A 14,525-nucleotide genomic window follows, 5' to 3' on the forward strand; every position below is an offset into this window, starting at 1 on the left:
ATTGTAGAACTCTTTCGTTTAATATGATTCACCATGACTATTTTACTGCTATTGGTATTTATTTTCAACGCTAGAACGTAAGTTGAATTTTGTTTTGTGAAACACGTGAATAAAGGAATCTGAATCATCACCCATGCACAAGCCTAGCGCTCACTTGAGCATTATCTTCAGCAAAAAGGTTGTATCATCAGAAATAATACTAGTCGTTCAGCCTGGTTGTTTCAATCAAATTTAAACTTGATCTATTTTGAAAGATTCTTTCCAGTTTTAGAATGTTGATCATTTAAGAACAGAAAAAAGATAATAAATGTTCAGAAGAGAATGGTGATTCTTGAAAAAAGAGTATAATTGTTCCGAAGAGTGAAACGATGCTTGAATCTATTTTGGTAGATTCTTTCCAGTTTCAAAATGTTGATACATACAAAAAATATAATTGTCCAGAGAATGTTGGCGCTTGTAAAAATTTGCAAGCAAATATTTCAATTTTAATGAAAAAAGAAGTGTTCATGAGGGCGTGCCTTCTAGGGCAGAGTCCACTTTGGAAGCCAGAACTGCCCAGCTTGGAGTTGAAGTTCTCCTTGAGATCTTAGACGACCTTGCAGTCACTGGCCTCACCATGTTATCTTTTTATTCCGAGAGCTCAATTAAGAAACCCACATACCAGATGACATCGCTTTTGCAGGAAAAAATAGCACAGAATCTTCACTGATAAAGGTTAAAATTAATTATTGCTCGCATTACCTGGTATTGCAATGTACACAAAAAAATGTTTTGTAATGCTGAACAGCCAATGGATGTAGGCCAAGAATATGAACAAAGTTCTACCCTTCCAATACGGTTACGGTACTAAAAAAAAACGATTGAAATAAATAACATTTTATTACCATGGAACAACCAAGTTGTAAGCAACGTCAAGAAATATTTAATTCTACCCTCAAGAGTTCTATCTACCCTCTCATTAGGGTTACGGTACTCAAAAAGTTTAAACGATTGAAAGGTTTGTTTGTAATTCATGTTCGGTAAGTCTTCGTTCACACTTGCAATTAAATGATTGTTTTTTATTTTTTATTTCAGACTACTGTATTCCTTGAGGATGAGGCACACACATGTGCGCTCGAGTAATGGAAGTGGTGATGAGAGATGATTGTACTTGCAGATTCAGATGGGTTCCGAACCACTAGAACTTGATTTGAAAATCAGTGTGTTTGTTTGCGTAACTGGCCTGAAACAGCCATCCACTCTTCAACGGGAGAATGCAGAAAACTACGCTTATATCTAATCAGTGAGAATGGACAATTTCAATATACTTACAATTTCAAATAGTTCTGACTTATTTTATTGTTTGCTAAAATCAAAGTTTTTTACCCACTAGAATTGGAAAACCTGTCAAAGTGAGCATGGGATCATAGAGTAAAGAAAACTGTATATATTATTTATTTATTTCAGCTCTGATAAAGTATTATTTATTTCATCTCTGATAGAATAGACCCCCACCGGTCTGGTGATTATTTGCTGAGTAGGTCAGATCTGATAAAACATCAAAAAAATAATGTGGATGTTTCAACATGTATGATTTATTTCGAGGACAACTCTATTTAAAATGCATTGAGTCCCCTTAATCCAAATAAGAACATTCTTTCCATTCCAAACTCTTTAAATATTCATTCTCTATTTCCATCATTCTCTGATCTCATAATATCAGTCAGAATTTTTCTCCAGTATTCTAAGCAGTTAATCGACTTCATGATAATTATTATTGATTATTTGTTTTTAAATCACTTTTTGCTATTAGAAAAAACGACTAGCAGTCATATATTTACAATAAATGAATTAATTAATCACTCACTTTGACAACGAACATTATTTGTTTTTCCTTCTCAATAAATATATCATATTGATAGAATTATTATTTTTCTCCCTTGTATTTCTCCTTTTTTCTCTTGAAAGCTTCAAGAGGCGAAATGGATCAGTGGACGGTTATCCAAACTCCAGATAATAGACAATTTGTTAGATTAATAGATAATAGATTAATAGTTTAATTTGTTAGATTTGATAGATTTGATAATAGATAATTTGGCTACATGGAACCAATAAAACACTATCCTATTTTGTAATAATTATTCTTAATATTTGTGCTTCACTAAATCTACTTCAGTTGGTGATGCAATGGAATGGATCATTATTCATTCTCACATGTGCAGCTTTAGTCTGTAAATTTACCAGTATTTGTTGAGTCTAATGACTGAAATTTATATCAAAATTCTTATTAGTTCGATACTTTTGTTTACAAAGTTTTTCTTGGTTGAAGTACCACAAGCGTTCGACTAAACATTATTTGTGTTGATGATTACAAAGCAGTAGACCGCAAAAGTGCAGCAAAAAACGATTACGTTTGAGAAAAAGAAGAGAGACGACGCTGACTTTGTCTTTCCCTTTCAGACTCATTATATAAATGCTATTGATGTTGAGTACAATATGAAAACGAAAATGCAATAACGACTTACTTGAACTTTCAGTTCTAGAAAGAAATATGAATGCACAACTCTCTTGAAATTTTCAGCAACAATAATTATAATTGTATATAATGATACATTGATGTAACTAGAGTAATGTAGCAATTGAAAATGGTCTTTTTTAGATGGCATACGAGTAGATAGATCATTACCGAAAAATGAGTCCATAAAGTATAAAAAATTCTTTCTAGTTCTCGATGAAGCTTGAGACGTAGCCTGTATAGACACAGGATAGGCCTACAATAATTATTTAATAGTATTTAAAGAAAAAACAGCAGAGACAAAGAATAGATAATCTATGGTACCGTAAAAGTTACAACACTGTTGAAATCGGCTTGAGACGATGTATTAAGTGTACTATATCATGAATGGATCACAAAAATGACAATTCGAATATTACTTACTTACTCCTCAGTTCTACAGGTCGCTACAACCCTTGGCCTCCCTAACAAAGCCTCTCCATCTCTCCCGATCCACTGCCTGCCTTTTCCAATTTCGAACTCCAAGCGTTCTCAAATCCTGCTCTAGATCATCAGTCCATCTATTCCTTGGCCTTCCTTTTCTTTTTCTTTTGTATAATTATTTTCCCTCCATATACATTTGGCAATCCTTTCATCAACCATTCTCACCAAGTGTCCCATCCACCTACAGTGAGGTCCACGCTATAATGACAGTATTTGATTAACTTTGATGTTGCTATCCTTGTCTATCATTCGACAAAGCAGGTACTACTATCCTTGTCTAGCTCCGCAGCGATACCAAATCTGTTTTTGACAAAGTAGAAATATAATTAATTAAGGCAGAGAACAGGCAACGCTGTTCTTCTATCTTTCTTCACTGCCATTATAACGTGGACCTCACTATAATCCTGCCAGCTTCAATAAATCGGACAATTCGAATATTAGGTACCAAAATAGCTCAGAAGTTGGCATTTTTTTAGGCCAAAATAGTATTTTTGATGGTTTACGATTAGATAGATCATTACCGAAAAGTGGGCCACAGATACTAAGTAAAAATGATTCTCTCAAGTTCTCAATTCATGTTACCAATTGGCTGGTCACATAAATAAATGTTTATTCATTTATTTATTATTTTTTATGTGACCATAAATGGTCACATAAATGTATTCCAATATAAAGAGACATAAAGTGACAAGCTAACAGAAAGAGGATCTTATCAATAAAAACAATTAAAAGCAGACAATAGGTTAGTTCAGATGAATTGAGAAAAGAAAGATCTGACAGAATTAAAAGGTACTGGAAAAAAAAGAAGAGAATTGAAGCGAATAAACAAAGAAAAAAGACTAACCAGAGACTACAGTGATCCATGTGGTCATAAAATCAAATAAATAAATAGAGTGACATAGGCTTTCATAAGAGAAATAACTCTAGACTTGTCACCGTGACTCAACTGGTTCATTGGTTGTCAGTGCGGGCGGGAGTCAACTTGTTGAGCAGGAAGGAAACTTACAGGAGTGAGAGAAAATAATCCAATAATCATATGTCACTGTAAGTACACATCGATCAATTATTATAGAAACTACTTCGCATTCCCTCCACTTCTTATTAAAGGGTTTCCATTATTATTAAAATAAGGGGGTCACTCCATTGAGTGAGATGTTAATGCACTTTCAATTTCTTTCTTCACTTTTCCTTTTCTTTTTCTAAGACTTGAATACCCGCCAGCCGACTGACAGTAGAGAAACACATCTCAGCAGCAATCTATGTGTAGTAGTGCACCAACATTCACGACAACTAGAAATCTATTCGTATAAAAAGCGATTAATGTGTAACAAGTGAGCAAATACGGCACCATTCAATCAGTTTAGACTTATACTTTCTCGCAATAATTGCAGTCTAATATACCGAGTACTGTTTCCAACATGCTATCTATTTTTCAGTCATGTACTTCTTTCTCCTGAAGCGATGCAAATAAAGGGAGCTCTCTATGTTTGGAATCAAGATAATCTGGAATCAATTTTGGTGGTCTGATAGAAAAATGGGACTCAAACATAGTTTTTTAATATTCAAATACTAATGAATTAATAATTATTATTAAACGATAATCCAAATCAGATAAATGATAATTGATGAGTTAAAAAAATAAATAAGTGAAATGAAAATCCATCTAAATAGGACTACTTGAATGTTTAATTATATAAAATCACTAGTAGGCCTACGACTAGTTTAGGACATTCACCCATTCTCAAAATGAATCCATTTTGACACTTTAATCTGTCTCATGCTCAAGTGTCAAAATGAATTCACTTGACTTGAGAATGAGATAGATTAAGATGTAAAAATGAGTTCATTTTGAGAATGATGCCCGAATCTAGTCGTGTTCTATATAAAAACATACCAAGGGTACTAGTGTTAATAGCTCTATGTTATTGTGCTTGAATTTCAACTTTATAGCCAACTTTGACATTTGTTCAAAAACGAATTTGCACCTTGAGTGTCCACTCCCAAATAACTGAGATATCCTAAGGCAGAGGCCAACTAAAATGTTCTAGAGATACTTTACAAAGGTCAGAATAAATTTTCTGAGAATGGAGGTTGAATGGGGTGTGTCCTACAAGAAGTATATAATTTATTTGATTCCAGTGATAAAATATCTAAATCTGATTTCTCAAACTTGAACCTCGGATAGAGAAGTTCATCCAAAAACAAAAAAATAGTATTGTAAGATATCGTATTAATTTGGATTTGCATAATTTTTCTCTTTTATCAGATTTTATTTTAAACAATAACTAGTCCTCAATTCAAAAACATTTTTTAATTAAAATATGAGCGACAAAATAACAATCTTATTCTACATTGTAACCTGGAACCCTAATTTCATTCCAGAAAGCATCCGTAACATAAAATCTGAGTTTCACCCTCTTTAACCGCTTGTCGACTCGTTCTTAAGAATCTTGAAAATACATCTCATATCCCTGAATTCCATTAATTAATCAATTAATTGAATGATTCATTCATTCATTCATATTCCTGAATTCCTGAAAAAAAAGTAAATTCGTATGGCTTTTGTTGGTGGGGAGTCCCTTCGGGAAGGTCCCACCGCCTGAATATATAATTTAAGTCGTCAATGGGGGCCCTTACGACTGTCATACTTCAGCCGGGACTGACAGTTTAACGTGCCCATCCGATAACACGGGAGTGATCTGGTTAAAAAACTTCTGGTATTGAGAGGGTTTGAACCCGGGATCTCTATGCTGCCACGCAAGCACTCTATCCACTAGACCACGGATCACTCCAAAAATTCCTGAAAGCCATTCCCTGGCTTTGAGCTCTGAGAGCTGAATATCAAGTTGTAGAATAATAGACTAAATAAGTAGCCTACTGTATGAATAAGACAAGAAGCCATATTATTACATAAGGCAATGAAATTAGAACTGGAGCTCTTTATTGAAATATGCTCAACCCTTCACCTCCCTACCCCTTACTAAATTTTAAACTTTTTTATGTTGGCCAATATAACAGACCTGAGTTTATTCAATACTGTCACAAGAGCAAGTAATTGAAACTACGGTGCATATCTCATCTGGGTTATGGGCACTACAAAACGAAAATCCACCTGCACCCTTTATCTCTGATAATTTCAAAATTCGCCATTTACCTTACAAGTGTTATGTAGAACTATAAGAACTAGTGTCATAAAAAATAACACATAAATAGAATTGAACTTCACCTCACTATACCCCTTACTAAATTTATAACTTTTTTAATTATAGAGACCCTTTATCTCTGATAATTCCAAAATTCACCAATCAGACTGCTGTCGAAAAAACGATCCAATTAGCCAAGCGATCGGGACAGAGAAAGCATTTTACATTATTACATCTCTGAAACTTGCTGCTATGTGGAGTGTGAGCGTCTGACTCAAAGCAACAAGAGCAATAATTACGTAAAATTGTGTCTGCAGGAAGCTCGACAGGTTTCAAAGTTGCGCAGACCACTTCTTTGCAGACCACTTTCCCTGATACAGCTCCAATTCGTCTCACTCCAACTTGCAGAAATACGCCGAACATTAATCTCAGCAATGATATCAACTCACTATTGATAACTTCAAAGCAAACTTGCGAATTCGTTTAAATAGCTTGAATATATTTAACTGATTTAATGAATAAGTCAACATTTTCCTCCGAGAGAACTGATCGCTAAACGGTTATGTAGGCTTATTAATGAGCTGCATTGTGGAATAAAATTAGTTTTCGAATGTTGCTCGTAGCTGGTAGCTACATGCGGAAGTGAGTAAGATTGTAGCAAAAGTATTGAGGAATATGGAATCTATGTGTAGTAGAGCACCAAAATTTACGACAACTAGAAATCTAATTGTATTGAAGGTTCTATGCATCTATAGTGAGGTCCACGTTATAATGACAGTATTTGATCAACTTTGGTTTCGCTATCCTTGTCTATCATTCGACAAAGCCGATGGTACTATCCTTTTCTAGGTCCACAACGATGCCAAGTATGTTTTTGTCAGTGTAGAAATATAATTAATTAAAGCAGAGAATCGGCATCGCTATTCTCCTATCTTTATCCACTGTCATTATAACGTGGACCTCACTATAGACCATTCAACTATCCATATAGGTTGCTAATAAAGGTTACTGGTAACTTCATAAATAAGTAATGAATCTACAGTTATTATGAAATGCATAATGTACTTTATAATATGTAATATATTATGTACATGACAATAAAATCTGTAGTGATTCTACATGACACGTTCTCTGTTTATTCCAGGCAACGAAAGCTCAAAAAAGGTATAGAAGGAAAAGTTTGGAACACAATTTTTGACCCCACAACTCTTTTGAAGAAAGTAAGGGGGTGAACATATCAAAAATTGTGTTCCAAACTTTTCCCTCTATAATCTTTCGTTGACTGGACTAGACTAATTCTCTAATTAAAAACAGATTTTTTCACTTAGTTGCTTCAAGCTGGCCTCTGATAAAACGTTCCAACAAGCCAACACGAAACACAGAATGTTCTGCGATTGGATGAAAATCAGCAGCTGCTGTTCGTAAGGATTGGCCAATCAGAGGACATTCTGGGTGTCGTATTGGCTAGTTGGAACGTCCGTCAGTGGCCAGCTTAAGATTCTTCCAAAAAATAACAAATTAATAATAAATTAGACTACCGTACTTCATCTTGTTTATAGTTTACTCTCTTGAATGATTCATTCATATCCTAATTAATGGGCAGTAGTTTAGCTTTGATTTGAGTGTTGATTTATCTCGTAGCCAAATTAGAGTTGAATATTAATATTGACATTTTCAAAGGAAATATTCTTGAATACTTTCATATTGATTTTGGCTTATGATTTTGTGTAAGTCACTCGATCTTTGAAATTGGAATTGTTAGAGTACAGTCTACAGATGGAGTAGCAGAAGATTTCTTCGGGGTGATTTACTGCATTTAATTTGGATTTTTGTTTAATAATAATTGTTGGAGTACAGTTTGGTGAACCGAGACTAGAAGAAGAATCTATTAAGAGACTCTCATGACTCCCTTGGCAAGTCTCTTCAAATTCGGGATTGAGAGCAGTTTTGGACATGAGTCTTTTCCATCATCCCATAATTATTATTATTGTAATATATGTTCTCATTTCTTGATAAATAAATTAATTCTACCTTCAACTTCAATATTCAAGTTATTTTTTAATAATTTATTTGAGTTTGACGTTCAATTCCAAAAATATGTTTCTGGAAATTAACGACCTAAGGATGATGATAATAATAATATCGAGTGACCTGGCTGGCTCAGGTATGGTGTCAGAGTTTTCAGGTCGCAAATGATCAATTTCAGGGCCTCTGACATGACCTAACGACTGCTTTCTAGGTAGCCGGGACCTAAGGATGAAAATACCGTAGGCTTACCTATCACCACTACCTAACTACTACCTATATTACGTATAACATATACTCGTGAAAGGAAGAAAAGATTAAGAATGAAGACTATTTTTTGGTTATTGAAACTGTATAGGTAGCTCTTTCTCAATCTAGCAATAATGAGCTATAGGTACCGTACCAGAATCTTTTTCTGATATCAAAGTCAGGAATATAGTTTCGGCATTAACCAATTTCTGAATTGGAAGAATAACAAGTATTCCAATTCCAATTCCAATGATTCTCTGATACGTCTAAATTTGAGGAATGAGGAATGGAGATGCCACAAATAATGCCAAACTGGATCGGAATCAAGCCCATGACCGGTGTTAATCAAAGTTACATGCTCCAATTCAATTGATGTCAGTTCGATAATCGACATGATGTTGATCAACATCACAAATTATTTCTCATTGTTTTGCTATACTCTCAACTATACTCATAACCTACTCTTATATATCAACTATATCTCAACTATACTCTTATATGTTGGACATTGATATGTGCAAAGCTCCGCCAATTTATGTAGATGCATTACAATATTATATTGTATACTTATTCCAAATTGATTTTTTTTCATATCATTGTACAGTTCAATAATTATATTCTTAGTTTATGTTATGTAAATTCATCTAAACTTTGCTGTATTGTAAGCTATTGTATAAGTGTATAAGCCAGTATATATTGTGATCTACATAAATGAAGTACTCAATCAATCAATAACCTTATTGTGAATGAAATTGATCCCTGAAAGATTAATCACATGAATATATTTATAAGATCATCCAGTACAATATCATGTTTATCGCTGTCTAATTATTAATTTAGTTGATAAAATCTCCTCTTTTCCCTAAACAGCTCATTTTCAATATCTTTATGAGGTCTCTAAAAGATTGTCACTCAAATGAAATCATCACTCATGAAGATTTTGAAAATCCAATGAAAAAAATTCAATAAATTATAAATATTACTGAGAAGCTCATTCCAGGATTTTCTTTTTGAAAGAAGGGAATAAATCCTTCTCTTTCAATTTTATTCTCATTTCTATTCCAATTTAGTAATTGGAACATTTTTGTAGTCACTACCCATTGAATAACTAAATGACTACTATGCACATAGAACATTAGGACCGGTTTCCTAGCTCTGGATTTAGCTAAATTCTAGACTCCAGCTGGAGTCAGAAAATTGGCTTTTCGAAACTGGGCGTAGTAGCAGTTTTTATAATCTTTATTTTCTCATTTCTATAATTGGAAACATTTTTCCTTGACGAAATTAAACATTCCTTAATAAGTCAAAATAGCTGAAACTTAACACTATTATCTCTTTATTTTATTTTGTGTTCAGTTTTCTAGTTTTTCGAAATTATTCAAACGTGACTATGGCAATGATTACGACTACCCCCCGTTTCGGAAAGCCAATTTTCTGACTCCAGCTGTCTAGAACCATAGATAAAACAATAGCGTAAGTAGATATCCCATGGTATAGGGCGTTTATGTCGCAACTTTTACTGTTATCTCAAGCCGATTACTGTTGATTATTGTCGAATTTCACTGTTTTGTTGGGGTGAGAGTGTATGAACGGCATAATATGAAAGACTACCAGCGTCACACAGCTTCACGGGAAAGAATTACATGAACTAACGGCTTCAGATAACAGTAGAGGTTGCGACATAAACGCCCTATAGCATGGGATATCTACTTACGCTATTTTTTATCCATGCTAGAACTTTTCCAAATCCCGAAATCGGAAACCGGCCCTAAATGTATGATATTCAACATCGGAATGGATCTCCAGATAGATTAGATTTTTCTCAGTAGGTTGGAGAAGCCTTCTGCAAATCTGTGTGGGATTCACTCAGCCTATAAAAGAGTCTTATGAATATCAGAAATTTATGTGAGTTATGATCAAGGATCAGTAAAATAATCTCCAATCAAGTAACGCCATAACCTGGTCTTTTGTAGAAGACTCATTCACTGACCATCGACTAATGAAACATTAATATTCGTACCAAAAATGTAGACGTCCTTGTCAACAGGAGAAATGTGCTTTTGAACCGGTAATTTACAGCCCATTTTGCTGCTCTCATCTAAACATCCAACAGTCACTGGCAGCTTAATTTGGTGTTCAAATTAGCATCCTGGCATTTCATCGTTCGCGATGCGTGTGAGAAAAATACCATTCTACAACGAACATGATGATAAATACATACTGGAACTGTTTTGCAATAGCTGAGAAATACTTGTGAAGTATTCAGGACGATCCGAAGTAACAGGTTCAACGAGTAACTTATTTGAATAATATAAGACGAGGAGTTTTGGTAATAATGAACATGAGGTGAATCTTCCTAATTTCATCCCTTCATTCATAAATGCTTGTTTCTTGAAACATGACCTCCTGTAGGCTACATGAGATCAAGCTTAAAGTTGGACTTTGTAACCATAATATAGTTAGGAAAAGAGAAACTGTTTTAAGACGTAGATGCAGGATTATTGAAGCGAATACCAGTCTAATGTGAGAATAGATGACAACCTATTCTAAATAAATGATTAATATCGGGGATCGAGCTTCGCTCTGGGGTACAAAGGCATAACATTTATTACGAAAGAACAAATTATAATAACATTCATAGTTCATACAGAAATGTTCAATCTAATCACAGTAAATTGAGATTAATTCCCAGAGGAATGCAAAAATTTCCCTCACAAATTCCCGGTTGCACAAAAGGCGCTTAAATTTTATTCCTGATTAATTTCACGTGAACCAAATCAGAGATCATTTCAAAAAGATGGATCTACTGGAATTAATCAGGATTAAAAATAACCCGGCTTTCTTGCAACCGGCACTAAGTATCTGATTGAATGATTACAAAAGTTCAACAGCTGAGTCATAATTTTGACCCAGTCCCACACACATGAGCTCGCTCACTCACTTCCATCAGCAACATACGACGAAATAATTATTATCAGCTGTTTTTCCAAGGATGATTAATAATTATCCTTTTAGTGTCCTTCAGCGAGTTTTCCCAGGGATGAGAACTAGTGCAATCGAATTTTTATATTATAAACCTACTATATTCTGAATTTCGTGAGAATCGTTAGAGCCGTTTGGTGAAATACAAACATATAAAAAGAAATTGCTCGTTTAATAGTATGGGATAATCATCTTTAGGATTGGATTACGTGGAGAACATTATTTTGGAAAGTGTTATTATCAGAAAAAAGAATATAAGAGGAAAGGATTGTCGGTCCCGACTACTTGAAAAGTAGTCGTCATCTCTCATGCATTCCTCTCACTCATTACCCACGCACAAGCCAAAGAGCTTATGTGGGAATCACCCTTATTAAAAAAATTAAAGTAATGAGCAAATATTATTTATGAAGGCTTTTTCAGACTACACTATATTTCTAAATGTTATTTGACCATTCATATCATAGACGTTCGCAAAAAAATACGAAAAACCCAAAACAAAAAATGATAATATTGAACCATATTAAGATCTTCCACGTTCCAGGTTCCACATACCGGTTATGTTACTTCCCGAATCAACATAATTTTTCAAAGGATAACTATTCTTTTTCCGTACCCCGAAATTCATTGCATATTATCATATTAGTAGAATCCACGAATTTTTGTCAAAAATATCGATGTCTCACTTGTGGAATACAATGTTTCTCAATGACAAGGACCAAATAGGAAGAAGCCGTAAGTAATCACTCAGATTATATTTACACCCGACAACGTATTCTCGGTTCTCCCGATGGCTGATTGCTTGAAACCAGCTCCACTAATAGATTGATTGATTGAGTACTTTATTTATGTAGATTACAATATATACTGGCTTATACACTTATATACAATAGCTTACAATACAGCAAAATTATAGATGAATTTACATAATATAGACTAAGAAAATAATTATTGGACTGTATATGATATGGAAAAAGCAATATTTGTAATAACTAAAGATAATATCTATTGTTATTCAACTACATAAATTGCGGAGCTTTGGACATATCAATATCCATTTTTCGGAAAGAATATTCAAAATATCCATCCTTCCCACTAACTCTCTATCAAAACATAAATTTCATTACGGTAATTCAACTAAGGATACAGGATACAGGAACTATAGATACAGAATAACAGATAAAAAATTGGGCTATATTTTTTGATATCATACTATAAGTATAGAAATGGATTATTGGTAGTACTGAACCAACCCGAAACTGTAGTTTATTCATTTCGGCTAATTATGGCTAACGTATGAAAGGCCTGCTCTCTAATTAAGTAGAGTGTGTGTGTGTGTGTTGGTGAAAAGCAGTTACCGACCGACCAATGATCGCTTACTTGAACGGCTGATACGGGATACTCGTTTAATTATTGAATTCGTCGACCGCTTCTAATGAGAATTACATAAGATTTGACGAAATACCCGTGACAAACAAAATTAAATACTCACTTGTCATTGTAATTATTGTGAAATATACTAATCGAAGTCTTCATGTCCAGCAAAGTACTTAGCAATACTCAATACCATATTAGAATCGGGGAGGAGAGTAGAGGGGAAAATAAGATGTAGAGCTTCAAATTATTCTAAGCAAGGTGTGTAAACAATTCGTAAACATGGAATTGGTTGAATCTTTAAAAATTTCAAACCAGCTTCTGACTCATTCTTGGTTTAATTCTTATTTGGTTTGATGAGAGTGTTTCGAAACAAGCTCGTTCAATTGAAATCTAACAATCCATTGAATAATCAACCCAGCAGTCTTATGAATCGATTCTACAGGAGAATTCAATACGAAATTCCGCAGGAGAATTTAGAAACATAATTTTTGTCGCAGGGGATGATAGAAGAATTCAGAGCCTATTGAGATGCCTGAAGCTCGTCTAAATTGATTGTGAAGAGCCTATAATCGAGAAAATGAGTTTATTCATAGTTCTAACACCATATGAGGGATGATTGGAGTAATTTGATGATAAGCTATGTAAACCAAACATGCGAAGATCTCTTTCATATAAACCCCATTATTATCTCAGTGATAGTTTTTTCTCGTATATTTGAGGAGTACAGGATATGAAGAGAAGCATAATGTTTCTCCACCCCCATCAAAAAATGACTATATTATACTATTTCTTTGATGCAAAAAAAGTGAAAATTGAGGCCTATCCTATTACTAACTGAATAACTTTCCTCTATTTTTCATAAAATTTTAATTTTGAAACAGCACCGATTATTCAGGAAAATTGGAAAAATTCACCTAATCATACAAATTATTTTGCTCCTTCTGCTATCAACCTTCACAGCGTATTTCAAAGTATCTTCTGTGAAAAAAGAGAGAGAAATATAACCGACTTTAAATTTACACTTAAAATTATGAAGACTGTGGAGGATTATGGAGACTGTGGAGACAAGTGAGTTTCAAAGATATGCATTATAACAATTGGTTTTTGTAAAGTTATCTAGTGCACTATAGTGAGATCCACGTTATAACGGCAGTGTTCGATCAGCAAAGGTATTGCTATCCTTATCTATATCATTCAACAAAGTGGATAGCGCTATCTCTTTTTCGCTTTGCTCTGTTGCCAAATCGTCTTTTAACTATGTAGAATTAATAATTAATTAATAAAATACTTCATCTTAATATTATGAAAATTCATTATGAAATTATTGAAAGATATGATTTCTTGCTTTAAAATATAATTGATTATTTTGAACGAGAATGAACAGTTAATATTACATCAATAAACCTGTATCAGCCACCATCTATAGAAGGCATTGACAAGACAGAGGATAAGCATGCAATAAGAGTGATTGCTCATGTCCATGGTCGGACACATTGTAAACCTCTATTCCAACAAATGAAAATATTAACTGTCTCTGCTATTTATGCTTTTGAGTGTTTAAAGTATATTAAGAGGAATTTGGTATTTATTCCTTAGAATAATACTGTTCATAATCATTTTACTAGGAATGCGTCTGCACTTAGAGTGAATCAATGTAATTATTCATACACACTTAATGGTTTCATTGAGTATCGCATCATACTGTTTAATAATTTACCTGATAATTTTAAATGTTCAAAGACTAAATGTTTCAAGAGTAGAATAAAAACTTTTCT

The sequence above is a fragment of the Nilaparvata lugens genome, chromosome 3, assembly GCF_014356525.2.
Source record: "Nilaparvata lugens isolate BPH chromosome 3, ASM1435652v1, whole genome shotgun sequence".
Classification (NCBI taxonomy): Eukaryota; Metazoa; Arthropoda; class Insecta; order Hemiptera; family Delphacidae; genus Nilaparvata; species Nilaparvata lugens.